Source organism: Durio zibethinus, chromosome 10 (genome assembly GCF_047325235.1).
Source record: "Durio zibethinus cultivar Kanyao isolate XHJ-2024 chromosome 10, ASM4732523v1, whole genome shotgun sequence".
Classification (NCBI taxonomy): domain Eukaryota; kingdom Viridiplantae; phylum Streptophyta; class Magnoliopsida; order Malvales; family Malvaceae; genus Durio; species Durio zibethinus.
The window spans coordinates 15,807,065-15,811,307 of NC_143171.1; the positions used below are offsets into that span (position 1 = coordinate 15,807,065).

Genomic DNA, 4,243 nt, shown 5'->3' on the forward strand with positions numbered 1-4,243 from the left:
ATTGATCTAAGCTTAAAAAAATCAATGAATAATTACCATTTTCTTAAAAAAAGAAATATAAAAAAAAAGATATGGAGGATGTGACAAATGTTATGGAATGGAAAAAAGAAGAAAAAAAAAAAGAAGAATTCTACATACTCCAAGCTTTCATAACTTTCTTTTTTTTCCTTAATTTTTCCTTTTTTTCTCTTTTCACCTAGTTGCCCTCCCTTCTCCAAAATTGTAGAAAAACCTACCCTATTGAAGAAGATGAAGACAAAATATCTATCCAAGATTGAATTATAGCCATTAGATCAAATCTCATCCAAGGGCCAAAGTTTCTCCCTTTTTTTCTCAAGGAACAATCTTTAGTCATTGGATCAAGATTCAACAAGAGATCTAATGGTCTACATTATTCATTACAAAGGTTGGATTTTTATAGCCCCTAAACTAAATGAAAAGACCATTTTACCCTTAGTACAAAGTTTTTGGTATTTAAGCCATTTTCTTAGAAATCAATGTTACCATGCTCATTTTTGGGATTTTAAAGCACCAAAAATCAAGAAATATTATAAACTTGAGATCTGAAAAGTTTCATGAAAATTCAAGCTGAGAAAGGTTAAATTATGAAAATACCCCTAAGGGGTATTTGGTAATTTAACATATTTTAGGTTACTGCTATGATTTCAAATACACAAAAAATCATAAAATATTTTGAAAGTAAGAGCTAAAAAGTTTCATAAAAATTCAAGCTTAGAAAGGTCAAATTACAAAAATACCTTAAGGGGTATTTTGGTGATTTCACATCTCTCAATGTACTGCTATGATTTCAAATGCACCAAAAAACATGAAACATTATGAAATTAAGACTTAAAAAGTTACATAAAAATCTAAGCTTGAGAAGGTCAAATTACAAAATACTCGTAAGGGATGTTTTGGTAATTTCACATCTCTTACTAAGTTTCAGAAAAATTTGAGCTTGGGATGGTCAAATTATGGAAATACTCTTAAAAGGTATTTTGATAAGTTTGCAACTTTTGAGGTACTGCTATGATTTCAAATGCACCAAAAATCATGAAATATTACGAAATTAAGATCTGAAAGTTTTCATGAAAATCCAAGGATGGGAGGTCAAATTATGAAAATACCCCTAAAAGGTATTTTAGTACTTTTGTAATTCCCTAAGTTCAATAAAAATTTTAGTTCTTTAAAAATTATCAATTTTAACTTTTGAACCACATTGATTTTAATTAGGTTGTGAATTTTGAGAATTGACCCAGGTTCTATCCATTTTGACCAAGTTTTGTACAATTTTGACTTTGTTTCAAAAGGAAATTACAAGATAATTATTAAGACAAATGAATTAAAATCAAATATCTAGTCTTGAATTCCAAGTCTAGCCAAATACACCATGAAGTATGATCAAGATGAAGCACTCCATGATCCAATGCCTAAGATGAGTTCTCGAGGTAGGATAATCAACTAAAGACATATCCCATTTGGCCATGACTCTTTGAAAATAAAGATAACCTCTATCCTTAGTGTTTTGATAGAGTTGAACCTTTAAGATCAAGATAACCTCCATCTTTAGTGTTGTGATGGAGTTGAACCTTAATCTTGTCTATACCCTATAGCCGAACCCTTCATTATAAATAAGAAGGCTAGTTTTTTATTTAAAGCATCCCTCATTCCACTATTCTCTTCTATTTTTGGTTTCTAGATATTTTCTTTAGATTTTCTTTAAAGTTTCTTTATATTAGGCTAAGGTGATAGATTAGCCATTACAAAAGCTTTTGATTTCTTAAATCTTTTTTTAATACAAGCATTCTTTTATTTTCAAGATCTATTTTCTTTAAAGCTTCCATTACATTCTTTTCAATTTTCCAATATTATTTTCAAGTTTCGTTTCAATTACTTTTATGTTCTTTGGCATTCAATTCATAATTTCTTTATTCTTTAAAATTTGACAATGCCCTATTATTTTATTCAAGCTTTTGGTTTTAGTGCACATTTGTTTTAAATCTTTCTTTTATGTCCTACAAGTTTCGACCAACCTTAAAATCTACTTTAATTCAAGTTTCAATCATTATTTCTTCAGATCAATATACAGCCATAATCAAAAGACTTTCTAAGTGATAGTTAGATGAGTTAATCTTTGGCATATACAATCTATCTTTCTTACTTTCTTTAATGGTTATCTTTGCAAATCAAATCACTTTTCATTGGTTTAGATATAAGAGATTAGTTTATTGCCGTTGGTAATTGAATCCACCCAACAAAATTAATTCTATAATCCTTACGGGACAATACTTTACTATTATCACTTTATTACTTGATTACAATTTGTGCACTTATAGGCATTGTAAAAATAGGCAATCAAGTTTTTGGCACCGTTGCTAGGGATTATATTGGTGTTTTATTCAATATTAATAAGGATTCTTTAATCTTTTGTAATCTAAACATTTACTTTTATTTGTTTTGTTATTTTCTTATTTATATGAATAGAACTAAAAATGTTGACTTAGCTTCATTCAACCAACAGGTTGAAAGAACTTTAAGGCATTTAAGAAGAAAGCAAACAACACCACATGCATCTATATCAATGATGAACGCAAACAATGAAGGTTTCAAACTTTATGGGATTATGCTATCCTTAATGTTGATGCTTTTCAATCATCCCTCCGAAGATCGACCATACAAGCCAACAACTTTGAGATCAAGCCTTCAATTATACAAATGGTCCTAACTTCTGTACAATTTAGTGGTCCACCAAGTGATGATCCTAACCTTCATTTGTTTAATTTTCTGGAATTATGCGATACTTTTAAGTATAACTATGTTTTAGATAATGCAATAAGACTAAGACTTCTTCCTTTTTCCCTTATGGACAAGGTAAAAAGTTGTCTATCTTTACTACCATCTAGATCAATTTCAAATTGGGAGTATTTGGTACAAAAATTCTTAGCAGAACTTTTTCCACCTACCAGGACTGCCAAGTTAAGGAATGAAATCACCATTTTTATGTAAGTGGATGGTGAGAATCTCTATGACGTTTAGGAGGGAATCAGAAAGCTATTAAAGAAATGCCCACATTCTCCATTGGTGACAAATTCAAATATTCTATAATGGTCTCACTCCATCCATGAGAACTACCTTGGATTCAGCTATTGTAGGAGCCATAATGAGTAAGACTACTGCGAAGGCCTATGAGTTAATAGAGGAGATGGCTGCCAACAATTATTAATAAGGTATGGAAAGAAAGGTACATAAAAAACCTATTGGATTTATGAGTTAGAAGCCTTTACTTCCATTAATTCATAACTGACTGCCTTAACTAAAAAGATTGAAACATTAACGACCCCATCTCAAACCAACCCAGTCCACGCCATTCAAAACCTTCTTGTTTCTTGTGAAATATGTGATGGACTTCATTCTAGTAATAATACCAGTTTAGAATAGAAACAACCTAATTCACCCAATAGTCTAAGCCTACCTATAACCCATACAACAACATATACAACCTAGGTTAGCAAAACCACCTTACCTTTTTTTAGAACCAACCCAACCATTAAACCACTGACCAAAATAATAATTTTTGCCTTAACTCATAACCTTATAACCGATCCCAATAGAAGAAAATCACTTTTGAGGAAATGTTAAGCCAATAATGCAAATAAAAAATGCAAACATCCAAAAGCCAAGCTATCTCAATCAAGAACCTTGAAAACCAAATAGATCAACTTGCTCAAGCCATAGCCAATCGACCTTTAGGAACCTTGCCTAGTAACAGTGAATCAAACCCTAAGAAACAAGGAAATGAAGCATGCAATGTTATATGCTCTTTTGGGGAAAAAAGTATGTATGACTCTGATAATGATGACATTATGGATGAACCTATGGTAGTTAATTTTCATGTTTATGTAAGCAGCCTAAGGTACATTTCATTGAGAAAGACGATCTGATGAAAGATGATGAGCTAGTAAAAATGGTAGGGAGATCTTGAGAAGTGTGGTTCACATGGCATTAGAAGCCCTAAAAAGAGAAGTGAGAGAATTTTGTAATTAAAAAAGATTCTGAGAGTATGTTCAAGAAAAGCATCTTGAGAAGTTCATTGAAGGATTAGTTGAACAAAGAGAGATGCTTACATAAGTGGAAAGAGCACTTTTGGAGAGTACTCAACCTGAGGTGGAAGAGGAAGAGATTCAAAAAGTTAAGATACTAAGACTGCCCCTAGAATGACTATTTGAAGGCAAACCTTTGAGAT

General features: G+C 31.2%; 1 non-coding gene across 1 annotated transcript; it reads right to left on the reverse strand.

Annotated features, from left to right (window-relative positions):
• Positions 1–2,973: 2,973 nt before the first annotated feature.
• Positions 2,974–3,080, reverse strand: LOC149516482 (small nucleolar RNA R71). Its single transcript, XR_016346023.1, has one exon. It is a non-coding gene; the product is annotated as a small nucleolar RNA R71 (small nucleolar RNA).
• Between the last annotated feature and the right edge of the window lie 1,163 nt (positions 3,081–4,243).